General features: G+C 50.6%; 1 protein-coding gene across 7 annotated transcripts in view; it reads right to left on the minus strand.

The window, feature by feature from the left end:
• Nucleotides 1-15,503, minus strand: part of CMKLR1 (chemerin chemokine-like receptor 1) — a 47,261-nt gene that overhangs the window by 15,771 nt on the left and 15,987 nt on the right. The window contains exon 1 of one of the 7 annotated variants that reach the window (XM_066370652.1): nucleotides 14,391-14,505. The exons of 4 other annotated variants lie outside the window; for them this stretch is intronic. The gene's annotated coding sequence lies outside the window, so the exon portion shown is untranslated. Of the gene's footprint in view, nucleotides 1-8,594; nucleotides 8,699-10,990; nucleotides 11,064-14,390; nucleotides 14,506-15,503 lie in introns of those variants that run through there. 2 more of the 7 variants (XM_066370649.1, XM_066370651.1) reach the window with 2 other exon arrangements.

Consider the following 15,503-nt stretch of genomic DNA (forward strand, 5'->3'; position numbering starts at 1 on the left):
GCGGGGTCAGGTGTTTGTTCTCCTTCCTTCCTTCCTCTCTGCGGGGTCTCCATCAGTTGGCCACAGCTATGCTCGCTGGGTGGCGGGAACCACTGTCCTCCAACCCTCAGCCTTGGGCAGGAAAGTCTCCTAGTGTCTTAGACCTTTCTGCGTTATCCCCTATACTGCCCAGCCCTTTCTAAGCCCTGCCTTGCCTAAGCTCTTATCAGTCACCCCATCTGAGTGGGCAGTTTGTTTCCTGCTGAGATCCGGAGGGAGGGCCCAGACTGTCCTCACTTCCTCCTCCCTCACCCCATGTCTGTGAAACCCTACCCACAGTCCCCTGCACAGCTCCCTGGATGACCACCATAGGCCCCTAACCAGTCAGTCTCTTGCCTCCGCTATGATCTGATTTTCCACCTAGTAGCTGAAGAGATCTTCTTAAAATGCAGAGCACATTGCGTTACTTCCTGCTTCAAAGTTCTCAGCTGCTCCTCTTATCCTCAGAATAATACCAAATCCTTCCCAAAGTCTCTAAGGCCCAAGCTGTCTGGCCCCTGCCCACCCTAGGACAAAGCCAAGGCTTGACCCTGGCCCCAGCCCCCACCAGGGCACAGGTAGCATACGAACAGCAATTTGCAATCCCAACCCCGCTATTTTATTACAGACCCAGCAACCATTCCCAGCTACAGAAGGCATCCAGCAGGAGGAATGTTCGGAGAGACATCTCTTCTTCCAGGACAGAAAGCCATTTGGGCCCCAACAATGGATCCAACATACAAACACTACATGTCCTCTCAGCTGCTCAGCTTGTGTCCAAAGCCATCAGGCAGACAGCCTGTCCCTCTCCCCATAAACACTGCCCCAGCCCCGGGAAGGAGCCTGTAAACAAATATTCCCCCTCTCTTATATCTCACAGGCCTGGGAGGCCTAGTACCCTGTTCACTTAATCCCCTAGAGGCAGCTTTGTGTCCACTCACGCAAGTTATCCTCAGCTACGCGTACGACAAGTCTGGCAGGCGGCAGGCACTGGGGGCGTTCACGTGAGCCACCCAGGACGTGGTCTGTGATAGCTGCCTGTGGTGGTCACTGTCACCCCAAGCTGGGAGCCAGTCCATGGCATGTGCTAGGTGTCCTGCTCAGTGTGGACTTGGAGCCTAGATTCTGAGGGGCTTCTGGGTGCACCCTGAGAAGTCATTGTCTGGGACCCTGCCCCCTACATCCAGGCCTGCACAGCTCACCATCTGCCCTGAGGGCCAGGCTGCTTTGGATATGCCCCAGAGCATGTCTTCTCCTCCTGGCACCGTGAGACACCTGGGAGGTGGCACCCAAAGCAGCTGTCCCCATCAATGGGGCTGCCATGTCCTGTGGGAGAGAATATCAAGGAAGCTGAGATCCAGGCATTGCTCCCTCCCTCCTTCCGTCCCTATTGCTCTGTCAGATGAATGAGAACCTCACCAGGGCCCTGAACTCACACAGAACCCTAGGTCGGTACATGAGACCCAGTCAGACATCCTAGTAAGGAGCTTTGAATTTCAGAATGTCAGGGCTAACTAATATTTATAACTACCAAAATAACAATATTTTATTGAGCACCTACTATGTGCGCCAGGGTTCTGGTAAGTACCTTCTGTGTGTCACCTCACACCAACCCTGTGGGATGGAGGTTATTATTATGCCCATTTTAGAGCCAAGGAACCTGAGGCCCAGCAAAGTTAAGAGTCTTACCCAGGGTTGTGCAGCCACTGAGAGGCAAAGGTGGGATTTGAATCCATATTGGGAATTGAGTGCTCTTTCTTTGATAGCCTGCAGGCTGTATTTGGCAAATGTTCTTAGATAAATTCCTGACCCTCTGGGGCCTCAGTAAAACAAGTAAGGCGGGGGAGGAAGAAGCTAGGAAAACTTCTCAGCAAGTGGAATGATGCAACTGAGACAGATAGCAGAACAAACTGGCCGAGACATTTACAGCCTGATACAGAAGGTCACCACCTTAGAGACAGCACGTAGGTCTCAGTTGTATTTCAGCTCCAGGCTCAGAAAGCAGCCAAACCAGGTGGGTGACACCAGGACCAGCTGCAGTGACAAATGACCCCTACCCTGGGGCTGACCAATCAGTAGAGACCACAGTCCTGAAAGGGCACATCTGGAGGCGCTGGTGAATATTCTATTGGGATCTCCCTTAAGACCTTCTTTAGACTCCCAGTCTTTAAAAACCCTCAAGAAAAAGGACCTCGTGAGTTTTCCCTCCCAGGAACATGCTTCCCCTTCCCCTTCTCTTCTCCTTCCCCGACAGGCATGCATCTCCTAAACCTGAAGGGTCCCCACCAGACATGCAACCAGGGGAGCGGTGGGCGGCGGCAGCTGGTTCTGGGCTGACCCCCTGAACCTGTCTCCAAGGCCTCTTTTCTCAACTTCCCAGCGTAGGCTCTCCTGTTACTGCTTCTATTCTAGGCCCCTCCTTGTTTCACTGTCCCCAGCTTTAAAACTTGCACTCTCAAAATCCCCTGGGCTGAAATTTGTGAATTTTTCCTTCAAGAAGTCAAGAACCCTCACCCTACCTGCTGACCCTACATAGACCTGAAAAGCCAGGTCCCCTGTTCAGTGACAAGGAGATTGGAGTTGATGGCATCAAAGGCCTCCTTCCAGCTTTAAAAAATGCCATAGTTGAAAGGGGCAAGTGTCTATTTCCAACACTGAGCCTATAAAAAGACAGTGTGGCTCACTGCCATGCTGTGTGACCATGAGCAAGTTGCTTGACCTCTCTGAGTCGTAGTTAAGTCACCTATACAATGGCAGTAATAAAACCCTCCTTTCACTAAATCAAGGAGTCTGGATGAAATGATCTCTTGGTACTCCTTACAGGCTTAAGGTCTCTGGAGGTTCAAAGTTTACTTATAAGTCTCCCCACCACCATGCCATGAGCAAGTCTGGGGTCCTTGTGACAAGGTTGTTTCAGACTTGTCCCCCCTCCATGCTACCTAGTGGCCAAAGGAGCTCACATTTGGAAGTCCAGGTTCAAGGGCCCTTCTTAGTTCAATGGATGTGGACAAATTACCTCAGTGTGCTCATCTGTAAAATAGGGCTGATATTACTTCTTTCTCCTAGAGTTATTGTGAGCACATCATAATTTGATAGGGACACAGGGCCCGGGGCACAGTAGGTACCCTACAAATGTTTGTACAGAAAAATCAGACAGTGTTGTATCTGTGAGAACCAGTAACAATCTGTCCCACAGTGGAAGAGAGCCAGGTTGAATCCAGTTTGCAGATTCTGAACCAAAGCAACGGGCTGTGTTTCAGGAAGCCAATGGAGCTCAGAGATGAACGTAGGGGTGTCTGGAAGCCGAGGAGGCATGGGAGCCAGGCCATAGTCAGCGGTCCCTCCCAGCCGCCTCCTCCCAGACCAGACGCTGCCCTGGCCGGATGAGGAAGCCGTGGCTACAGCTCCTCCACCTCAGTTTGGCCCCATCTCCCTGCCTGGCATCCCCACATCCTCTCCCTGCCTGGCATCCCCACATCCTCTGCAAGAGCCTCTGCAAAGCATTTTTCAACTTGTAACTCCTCACTTGAAATCAAGCTATTGACTCACCTCTGTCAGCCCAGGGCATTAAAGTGTCACAAGGAGATAGGCTTTCTGGACCATAGAGATGACTCTACATCCCATGAAGATAAAGGGAAGTGACTGATGGGATGCACTTAGCAAAAGAGCCAGCCTCTTGTTGGGTCTCAAATGATGACACTTCCCCCTTGTTCCCATTTCACAGATGAGCAAACTGATTCAAATAAGTTTTGTGATCGTTCCAGAAATTACCCAGCAAGTAAGCAAGGAGTAGAGTCAGGAGCTACAGGCTGGGCTCCTGGCTCCTCCTCTCCTGGTTTTTGCCTGGAATCATGATACGTATGACTCAGAGTGAGGCTTCCATCCCGACTCCAGCCCGTGCAGGCTGTGTGACCTTGCACAGGTTACTTCACCTCTCTGAACCTCAGACTCCTCATCTGTAGCAGCTGGCTCTGAGAATCACGAGGATTCGAGAAAACAAGGCTGGTGAATTGTTTGATACAGTGCCTGTCACAATCACAATTACTTATTAATATTCAGAAAGGAGAAAGGGAGATCTGTGTCCCTGCTGCTCCCTCAGAGCAGTCCGCTATTTTAGGGTCCGAGGAGGACTGGGCAGGGCACTAGCCTTCTCCGGAACTGCTCAGGACAGGATCTAATGCTAAGGAATGTTGGATAAGCTGGAGACACCAGGAGGCTGTAGCTCCAGGTCACCTTCCCAGACTTTTCCTGTCCCATCTGTTCAAGCCCTGAGCAGCGCTGAGGCCCTGAGCACATCTGGCCAGGGGCAGCCCCGCCCAGGTCCCTCGCTGGCTGCCCAACAGCCCCATTCACTCCAGGCCATCTTGTTCTGAAGACTTCCTGCCTCCAGCCTGGAACATTCTCCTCCATGGCCCTGTCATGGGAGGAAGTGTGCTCAGCATGGGCCTAGGGGTCCAGGAGTGTGGTCTGGCACCTTTGCCTGGGAGAGGTCAGCAAACGGAGGCCCTATTGGTGGGTGAGGAAGGGTGAGGGAGAGTGGGACGGGGAAGGGGGAGGCCCTCTTTGACAGGCTGACTCAAACCCTCGGGAAAGGCTGAGAAACTTCTGAGAAGATGGCCTTGACATTCAGTCCGAAAGCCAAGTAGTCTTCCCTCCAATTCTCTGATCCTCCTGTCTCCCTTCCTCCATCCAACCAAGAAATGTTTATTAAACACCTATTATGCACCAGGGACACAGCTGAGAACAAAAGGACATGTCACTTCCCTGGAGGGGCTGGCATTCTCGAGAGGGAGGTGTGGGTAACAAACATAAAACATAAACCACAGTAAAGGAGGCAAACAGCTCTGGAGCCAGACCATATGGGCTGAATCCCTGCTCTGCCCCCTCACCAGCTGTGCAGCCTTAGGCAAGTCACCATGCCTCTCTGTGCTTCAGTTTCCTCATCTGAAAAATAGGAGTGATAGTACCTCTTCCCTTACAGGATTGTTATGAAGATTAAATGAGGTTTTATTAGTAAAATTTTGACTCATCCCTAGTTCATTAATGCACGGTAATGGGGAATAAATATACTATATTATTGGTGTTAGTCTGATTACAGTAAGAATATACTAATAAAGTTTATGGAAAAAATTTCTGTAAAGCTACCCATGCTGGTCTTAGTAAATGTTACTCTAACTGCAACTATGCTTCAATATTACCAAAATTAACTACTATGTATTTTTTTAAAGACTTAAAAAAATAAAAAGCAGCTAGTGGGTACCTTCGAAGTGTCACCCTTCTCTGCTAGATGCTGCCGGGATGAGATGTTCCAGTCTCCACTCTCACCACTAGTCTCACTCTCAGCTTTAATAGGAGAACATGTATTTCTTCGTGCAAGTGAATACTGTCCCTACATTAGGGACAGTCACCACACTCCAGGCTCTGGGGTAAGAAATGAGGCAGTATAGGAAGAAGCTAGGAAAATTCCTTGGCAAGTAGAATGAGGAAACAGAGACAGAGAGTTGAGCAAACTATCTGTCATTTAGAGCTAGATCCAGAAGGTCATCTCCATAGAGATAGCATCTGGATCTCAGCTGCATTTCAGCTCTAGGCCGAGAAAGCAGCAAAACCAGGTGGGCAACACCAGGACTGGCTGCAATGACTAATGACCCCCGGCCCTGGTGCTGATCAGTTAGTAGAGACCATGATCCTGAAAGAGCACACCTGGAAAAGCTGACAAATATCTTATTGAGATCTCCCCTAAACTTCCAGCCTTGAAAAACCTTCAAAACAAAGGACCCAGTGAGCCCTCCCTCCCAGAATATTACCAATCTCATAATCAAAGTGATATATTCTGTAACAAATCAAAAGTATACAATCAGTCCTGTGCTTTCAGCTCTAGCCAAGTTCTCATTACAATTAAACAGCCTGTTTCCCTTCAGCTGACACACATCGAGAGATGACATCAGAGTGAGAAAAATGGACATACAAGGACACAATGTGACTCCATCTGAGCCCCTTCCCCTAACCCCGCCCCGACCCCACTGCTGAGGCTTGCAGTTTCAATTCTCGGACAAGGTCAAGAAGACAACCTGACTGCAGGAGTGTGGAGACTCCAGTTTCAGAAGAGCAATGACTCTAGTTGATGAGTTACTTGCTAGCTTCAGTTCCAGTTACAAGGCCAAGAGACCACAGAAGCCCAGCCAGCCATCAGAATAACAAAGTCCCTTTCTTGAGGGAAACTGCATGTGTGCCTTCCCCCTAGGAGTCCTCCCCTCCCCCAGTTCCCCTGAACCCCTCTGTAATCTGGCCGAGGCATCTGAGCTGTTAAAATGGGTTTTGAGCCCTGGCCGGTTGGCTCAGCGGTAGAGCGTCGGCCTGGCATGCGGGGGACCCGGGTTCGATTCCCGGTCAGGGCACATAGGAGAAGCGGCCATTTGCTTCTCCACCCCCCCCTCCTTCCTCTCTGTCTCTCTCTTCCCCTCCCGCAGCCAAGGCTCCATTGGAGCAAAGATGGCCCGGGCGCTGGGGATGGCTCCTTGGCCTCTGCCCCAGGTGCTAGAGTGGCTCTGGTCCTGGCAAAGCGACACCCGGGAGGGGCAGAGCATCGCCGCTGGTAGGCGTGCCGGGTGGATCCCAGTCGGGCGCATGCGGGAGTCTGTCTGACTGTCTCTCCCTGTTTCCAGCTTCAGAAAAATACAAAAAAAAAAAAAAAAAGATGGGTTTTGAGATTAATGAATGGGACTACATCAGACTAAGAAGTTTTTGCTCAGCAAGAGAAACTGATAACAAAATAAACAGACCGCCAACTAAATGGGAAATGATATTTTCAAACAACAGCTCAGATAAGGGCCTAATATCCAAAATATACAAAGAACTCATAAAACTCAACAACAAACAAACAATACAATAAAAAAATGGGAAGAGGACATGAACAGACACTTCTCCCAGGAAGAAATATGAATGGCCAACAGATATATGAAAAGATGCTCATCTTCTTTAGCTATTAGAGAAATGCAAATCAAAACTGCAATGAGATACCACCTCACACCTGTTAGATTAGCTATTATTTACAAGACAGGTAATAGCAAATGTTGGAGAGGCTGTGGAGAAAAAGGAACCCTCATACGCTGTTGGTGGGAATGTAAAGTAGTACAACCGTTATGGAAGAAAGTATGGTGGTTCCTCAAAAAACTGAAAATAGAACTACCTTATGACCCAGCAATCCCTCTACTGGGTATATACCCCCAAAACTCAGAAACATTGATACGTAAAGACACATGCAGCCCCATGTTCATTGCAGCATTGTTCACAGTGGCCAGGACATGGAAACAACCAAAAAGCCCGTCAATAGATGACTGGATAAAGAAGATGTGGCACATATACACTATGGAATACTACTCAGCCATAAGAAATAATGACATCGAATTATTTACAGCAAAATGGTGGGATCTTGATAACATGATACGAAGTGAAATAAGTAAATCAGAAAAAACCAGAAACTGCATTATTCCATACGTTGATGGATCATAAAAGTGAGACTAAGAGACATTGATAAGAGTGTGGTGGTTACGAGGGGAGGGGGGAGAGGGAGAGGGAAAGGGGGAGGGGGAGGGGCACAAAGAAAACTAGATAGAAGGTGACAGAGGACAATCTGACTTTGGGTGATGGGTATGCAACATAATTGAACGACAAGATAACCTGGACATGTTATCTTTGAATATATGTATCCTGATTTATTGATGTCGCCCCATTAAAAAAATAAAATTATTAAAAAAAAAAAAAAAGATGGGTTTTGAGGACAGGAGTGTGTCCTCCCCCCCGCCCCCCCCCCCACCATCTTCTCAGACTCCTGAATAAACCTCTTTCCTTTTCACCAGCACCTGTGCTGCCAATAATATTGGCCTGCGTATTGCAGCAGGCAGCTGAACCTGGGTTTGGTAACAATACTATGTAAATGCTGAAAAAGAAAATGAATATAATGACAGGTGATGACGAGTGCTACAAATTACATATAAAGAGAAATAGGGCATAGAGCTGTGAGAGGGGATACTATTTTAGGTAGAGTGTTCAGAAAAGGCCTCTTTGAGCTGGTGATCTTTGAGCAGAGACCTAAGCACTCCAGGTGGTGGGAACTGCAAGTGCAAAGGCCCTGAGGCAGGTGCAGGTTTGGTGGGTTCAGGAAACAGCATGGGTCTGTGCATTCAAACATCCATTTAAGAAGCATTGTCCTGCCTCACCAAGTGGCTCAGATGGTTAGAGCATCATTCAGGTACACAGAGACCGTGGGTTTAATCCGCGGTCAGGGCACATACAGGAACATATTGATGTTCCTCTCTCTCTCTCTTCCAAATCAATCAATAAAAATAATTTTTAAAAAAAAGCATTGTCCCAATTCACCACGATTGAAGGTTCAATCCCCGGTCAGGGCACATATAAAAATCAGCCGATGACAGCATAAATAAGTGGAACAACAAATCAATATTTCTTTCTTTCCCTCTCTCTCTCTAAAATCAGTAACTAAAAAAAAAATTTTTAAATTAACTACTATATATTTTTTAAAAGACTTAAAAAAATAAAAAGCAGCTAGTGGGTACCTTCTAAGTGTCACCCTTCTCTGCTAGATGCTGCCGGGATGAGATGTTCCAGTCTCCACTCTCACCAGCTAGTCTCACTCTCAGCTTTAACAGGAGAACATGTATTTCTTCGTGCAAGTGAATACTGTCCCTACACTAGTCATTGGTGGCTCCTGCCTGGCCCTGTAAGTTGCTGGGTTTGCGGCCCTGGCTCTGTACAAAGCAAAGAGCCGGTGGCTAGGGAAATCAAGGAAGCTTCTTGGAGGAGGGGACATTTGAGCTGAGCCTCAGTGGGTGCAAAGCCTTTACTAAAGGGAGCTGAGCATCCAGCTTGGGAGTCAGGCTGCCTGGGTTTAATTCCAACTAGCTGTGGGACCTGGGGAGAATCATTTAGCTACCTTGAGCCTCAGTTTCCCCATATAAAAAGTGGGGGAAATAAAAATACCTCTTACATAGAACCTTTCTGGGATTAAATAACTTGACATACATAAAGTGCTTAGACCAGATGCTGGCTCTTATCCTTAAGTCTAACAGTGCGTCTGTGGGCTGTGGGTTGATACTGAGGCTATGGAGCTCCAGGGAGGGGAAAGGCAGCACAGGACCGGAGACCGGCTGGAGATAAGTAGCAGGGAGAGGAAGGGAGGGCCCCTGGGTGTGAACACTGGTCTCCTTTCCCTTTGGCCAGCTCGAGTGAGGTCACTGACCTGGGACAGGGCTGCAGGATTCACAGGAAGCCTCCAACTGGGGTCAGGGAGGGGTCCCTGTGCGGACCTCAGGGCTCCAGTCCTTCCAAACCCACCCACCCCCTGGTGTTTCAGGAGCCCAATGGTTCAAGGTCTCTGAGCCTTTGTTCTTGCAGGTCCCTCCCCTGGGGTGTCTTTTTGTCTCCTCTGTCCCCCAGCCTCACAAATACAGGCAGAGCAGGCAGCCAAGTGGTCACCACAAGAAGAAAGAAAAACGATCATGCTGACACATGCCAGGCAGCCGGCTGGGTGCTTGGCCTGCCTTCTGTCCCCGTATCCTGACAAGCCCCCCACTCCAGGAGGACATGGCCGTTATCTCCACTTCACAGGGGCTAAACTCAGGTGTTGAAAGGAACCTGATCGAGATCATTAGCCAGCACCAGGCAGAAGCAGGACTCCAGTGCGCATCTGCAGCTGTCCAGAGCCCATGTTCTAATGAACCCCAGCTGCTCCCATGGGCTGATGGCCCCTCTCACTACAAAGCTGTGACAAGCATTCAAGCAGCACCCCTCCCTCTCCCCCAGACTTCCCTAGTCTCACCAGCAAGGCTGCTATGTGGGGATTCAGAAGTCCTCAGCCACCACAGGGTGAGAGGAACAGAAACCGAGGGGCTGGGGGCGATGACACGGACCCCCTCTCATGAGGCGCTACAGGCTACCAAGTGTCTCTACTCAGAACAGACCTTCAAGGTGGGTATTTTTATTCCCATTTGCAGATGTGAAAACTGAGTCACAAAGAAGCAAAGCTATTAGCCCAAGATCCCACAACTAGGAAGGGGCAGAAGTGGCATTTGAACCTGGGCTGTTCCGACACCAGGGCCCACGTCTTCAATCACCATGACTGCCCTTGACATTCTGTGACTTCCCCACAAGGGACCCCTCTAGGAGCAGAATCCTGCATTCTTATAAGACAGGATAATAAGAGGCTGAGCAGACGGCTGGCCTGACTGGCCTGAGATTTGCGGCCAGAAGCAGAGGGTCCCCTCCTAGAGATAACATCTAGGCCTCAATTGTGTTTTGGCCCAGCCTGCCCTGGCAACCAATGAATGCATAAATGGGTGGTACAACAAATTGGTGTTTCTCTCTCACTCTTCTCTCTCTCTTATCCTCTCTCTAAAATCAATCAATAAATTTAAAAAGTTAAAAAAAAGAAGGGTAAATTCTCTGGTCAGGGCACATATAGGAGCAGCTTGAGGTTCCTGTCTTTCTCCCTGCCTCTTTCAAAAACAGGGGGAACCCAACAAGTTCTCCCTGGGGAGCATACCTGAACCTTCCCCTTCTACCTTCTTCTCTTCCCCCACAGACATGCCTCTCCTAAATTTTAAGGGTCCCCACGAGGCTTGCAACCAGGGGAGCAGTGGGCAGCGGCAACTCGTCCCGGACTAACCCCTGAACCTGTCTCCAAGGCCCCCTTTTCTCCCACTTCCCAGTGTAGTCTTATTTTTTCCCCATAAGGTTTCTAGAGAGCCAACCCTGCCTAGTCCCTTCCCTGTTGCTCCTTCTATCCTAGGCCTGTCCTTGTTTCAGTGTCCCCAGCTGTAATAAACATATACTCGAAATCCCCTGGACTCCTGTTCCTGCACAAAGTCAAGAACCCATACACTACGGGCTGGCACCAGGCACACCCGAAGGGCCAGCTCCCCTGTCTGGTAACACTCACACCCACTGAGCCCACCTGTGCACAGAGCTGGCGGGGTCGCAGGGTCACACACACCCGCAATCCCACCTCAAAGAGCCCTCAGCGACCCAACTCACCCACCTCTGGACAGTGCAGTCACCGCACTCCAGGCTCTGGGGTAAGAAATGAGGCAGTATAGGAAGAAGCTAGGAAAATTCCTTGGCAAGTAGAATGAGGAAACAGAGACAGAGAGTTGAGCAAACTGTCATTTAGAGCCGGATCCAGAAGGTCATCTCCGTAGAGATAGCATCTGGATCTCAGCTGCATTTCAGCTCTAGGCCGAGAAAGCAGCAAAACCAGGTGGGCAACACCAGGACTGGCTGCAATGACTAATGCCCCCCGGCCCTGGTGCTGACCAGTTAATAGTAGAGACCATGATCCTGAAAGAGCACACCTGGAAAAGCTGACAAATATCTTATTGAGATCTCCCCTAAACTTCCAGCCTCGAAAAACCTTCAAAACAAAGGACCCAGTGAGCCCTCCCTCCCAGAAGTACGCGCGAGCCTTTTCCTTCCCCTCTCTCCCCCCCACCCCAGGTGTGCATCTCCCAAACTCTAAGGGTCCCCGTGAGACCTGCAAGCAGGGGAGCAGCGGGCAGTGGCATCTCATCCTGGGCTAACCCCTGAACCTGTCTCCAAGGCCCCATTTTCGCTGCCTTCCCACTGTAGGCTCATTTCTTTCCCATAAGGTTTCTAGAGAGCCCTGCCTCGGCTCTCTCCTGTCGCTTCTTCTATCCTAAACCCTTCCTTCTTTCATTGTTCCAGCTGTAAAAAATGTGCTCTCAAAAGCACCAGGACTCGTGCTGCGAAATTATTTCTGTACGAAGTCAAAAACCCTCATGCTACCAGCTGGCCCCCTGCAGACTCGAAGGTCCTGGTCCCCTGTCCAGTAACAGGAAGGGGCTGGGGGTCCTGTCCAGCTAGGTGGACCCCTGAGCGATCCGGGAACCCTGGGCTGCCCCAGCTGCACCCTGTGCAGGAGGCAGCCCAGTGCACAGGCGCCCTGGGGTGTTCATGCAGGTTCTGGCCCTTGGAATGCCCTGGCTCCAGCCCAGGCAGCTGACACTGCTGCCAGCAGCCAGGTCGGTGGGAATGTGAGATCCCACCCAGTTCCCAGGCGCTGGGGGAAGAGAAACAGGCTGCCCTCCCCCTCAGCCCCATCACTGCACTGTCACTGTTCCCAACGCAGAGCTCAAGCCTTGACCCGGGAAAGATTTGCTGAAAAATTGCCCCCCACCCTCAAGAGAAAAAAAAATAAACAGCTGGTTCAAGTCTAGGGCAAAATCCAGAATCCTAAAGGCTGTTGCTGGAAAGGCTGTAGGATCAAAGGTTCTGCCACCCGCCCTCACGTCACAGATAAAAGGAGGGTAGCTCAGGGCAGCCCAGAGCCGAAGCGCCCACGCAGCTGCAGCAAAGCCGGGCACCAGCGCCAGCCTGTGCTCGCTGTGCAGTCCCGGGACAGGAACCAGTGCCCCCACCTGCAAAGTGGGTCGATGGAAAGATGACATGAGCTCACGTCTGCAAGGTGTATGGGATGGCCAGTCATCCGGGTTGGGGTGTCCTGAGATGCGGGACCTTCAATGTGCAATCCAGAACCTTCCAGGCAAATGAGGGCGGGCTGGTCGCCCTACCTGTACAAGGAGCCAGGCTCCAGCAGAAGCAGCGACCCTTGACTGTTCTGTTTAAAGAGAGTGCTGCTTGAGTCAGCTTACATTGGGTTTGCATTCTAGCTCGGCCGCCACAAACTTGGGTGTTGTTTTTCACATTCAATCAGGCAAATCTCTGTGGAGTGACAGGCACTGTGCCAGGCGCAGGAATGCCACAGCGAGCAAAGTGGGCAAAACCCCGCACCTGAAGGGGCTGAACTTTGTGGTGGGAAGACACAAGCATAAGATGTCATCACTCAGGCACCAGGAAGGGCTGACCTTTGCCAAGTCACTTTGCCTTTCTGAGCCCTAGTTTCACCTTGACATGGGGGGTGGGGGAGGAGGGAGGGCAGAGGAACACCTCTATCTGGGGCCTCCCCTCAGGTGTCCCCTGAGCCCTTGATCATCACTCAGAAATAAAATAATCAGAAAGAAACTCGGCCTGGGTTTGGCCATTTTCTAGAACAGGTCACCTCCTCTTTCTCTTCCCCTACCCCCTTCTAGAAAAACAGAACTTCTAGAAAAACCCACCAAGTCATTAGAAAGCTCTTCCTTTTTTTTTTTTTTTTTTTTTACTATACTGAACTCAGCAACCTGTCTACATTCACGGCGAGCCTGGTTCAGCTGGCTGGAGTCACACAGGGTAAGCGGTCACCTCCTTCCCCAGGCAGCGGTGGTCACTCCCTCACTTGAACCTCAGCCAGCACTTCCTCTGCATCCCCCCTTGCCTTCCAGCCCCTCTCCAGGTGGGACCCCTTTTTTTTGGAGGGGGGGGCGCTTCAGAAAGCTTTCGCTTGCAGGTTTGTCTACATAATGTCTTGGTCCAGAAGGGAGGAAAAGTAAGTCTCGATAGAGGCTCGTGTATCCAGGAGAACATAAATTAGAAGAGAGAAAGGAGGAAGGGAAACGCGGGTGGGAACAGGAAACGGAGTCAAGGCGGGGCGGGGGGCAGATGATAAGTAACGTCCTGAATATTTAGCATGGGTGGGTCACACTGTAAACTCCCAGGCTCCTTGTCTGGAAAAGGGAAGTCATTAATTCTGACTAAATTGGAGAATGACGACCCGTCCTGAAGCCAAGGGTGAGGACGCTCTTCAGAGGTTTATGGAGGAAGGATACGGCGTGATGCGGTCCCGGCCGTCCCCAGTGACATCGTGACGGTGGACGCAGCCTCGAGGTTCCGGATGTTTCGAGAGGCATCCAAACACTGGCTGCCTGAACAACACCCCTCCCCGTGAGCTGATGGCGCTGCCCCAAGTGGCAGTTGAGTAAAAGTCACTGTCCCTCAATGTGCCAGGGAAGGAGTGCCTATAGTCAAGGACTTGCCTGGTCAAAGCAGCTACAAGAAGCAATCAATGAACAATAAAAGTGAAGCAACTATGATCTTGCTCTCCCTCTCTCTCCCTCTCTCTCTCCCTCTCTCTAAAATCAATAAATAAAACCTTTAAAACCAAATAAAAGTGCCCCTTCTACTCTCAAAGTGACCTGTTTGGACAATAAACCTAATGGTTACACTACTCACAGATCACCCCTTCCTCTGTCCCAGAGGGACCTTGCCTGCCCTCCTATACTGAGCTCTGTGCTGAGCACTTGTCTATGTCATTAAATTCCCATGTGGCAGGTGTGGAAACTGAGGCTCACAGAGGCCAGGGCTACTATTTAAGAAGGCAGCCACATGCCAGGCACCTGTGACAGGAACTTTCTAGGACTTAGATATCCTTGGCTATGCACGGGGATGGTGACGCTCGTCACCTCTATTTCACAGATGCAAAGACTGAACCTGGGCTCACAGATGGGGGGCAAGGGTGCTGAGGCCCCTCGGATGTCACAGCAAGCTTCCTTCTGTCCAGGCTCACCAGCTGTGGGCCCAGGGCAAGTGGCTTGATCTCTCTGCACCTTGGTTCCTCCCATCTGTAAAAGGAGAGTGAATCTGGCCACTACCTTCTGTTGTTGAAGGATGACTTACTCAGTGGGAAAGCCTCAAGAGGCTCAAGGCACGTCTGGGTGGCAGTTACCGGCAGGAGGACGAGAAGCAGAAACAGGACTGGAACATGAACCCTGGCTGAGCCCCAGTGTGGTCCCTCCCAGGAAGTCCACAACCCTCAGTGAACCAGCCATGCACTTTATGGGGCCTGGTGCTAAGTGAGCAGGCAGGCTCCTTATTCGGAAACTATTATGAATTTTGGGGTTGTAACTGCAGGGCATTAAGCCCAGGGCAGGTCCTGCTGAGGCCCATGTGGCTTCCCTGGTTACACACCCTGGAAGTTGGCCCTGCTCCTCAGTTCTAGGGAGTTTGGGATAAGAGCCCTCTCTACCTTGAGCCCCAGAGGGCAGGGTGTGGGAGAGGAGGTGCTCTCGGTGGGGAGGAGGGAGTAGGGGAGCAGAGGGAAGTCTGAGAGAAGGTAGAAGGAACTAGAGTATGTCACCACCACAGTGTAGACAGAAAGAGACAGGAGGCCCTGGCTGGTTAGCTCAGTGGTAGAGCATCGGCCCAACATGTGGATGTCCCAGGTTTGATTTCGATCAAGGCACACAAGAGAAGTGCCCATCTACTTCTATACCCTTCCCCCTCTTGCCTCTCTCTCTCTCTCTCTCTCTCTTTCCCTCCTGCAGCCATAGCTTGACTGGAGTGAGTTGGCCCCAGGCACTGAGGATGGCTCCATGGACTCCTCCTCAGGTGCTAAGAAGAGCTCTGTTGCTGAGCAACAGAGCAATGCCTGAGATGGGCAGAGCATTGCTCCCTAGTGGCTTGCTGAGTGGATCCTGGTCAGGGAGTATGCAGGAGTCTGTCTCTCTGCCTCCCCCCCTCTTACTAATTCAAAAAAAGAAAGAAAGACAGGAGGTTGGGAGGGTGGTGGAAAATAC

Source organism: Saccopteryx leptura, chromosome 2 (assembly GCF_036850995.1).
Source record: "Saccopteryx leptura isolate mSacLep1 chromosome 2, mSacLep1_pri_phased_curated, whole genome shotgun sequence".
In the NCBI taxonomy this organism is placed as follows: domain Eukaryota; kingdom Metazoa; phylum Chordata; class Mammalia; order Chiroptera; family Emballonuridae; genus Saccopteryx; species Saccopteryx leptura.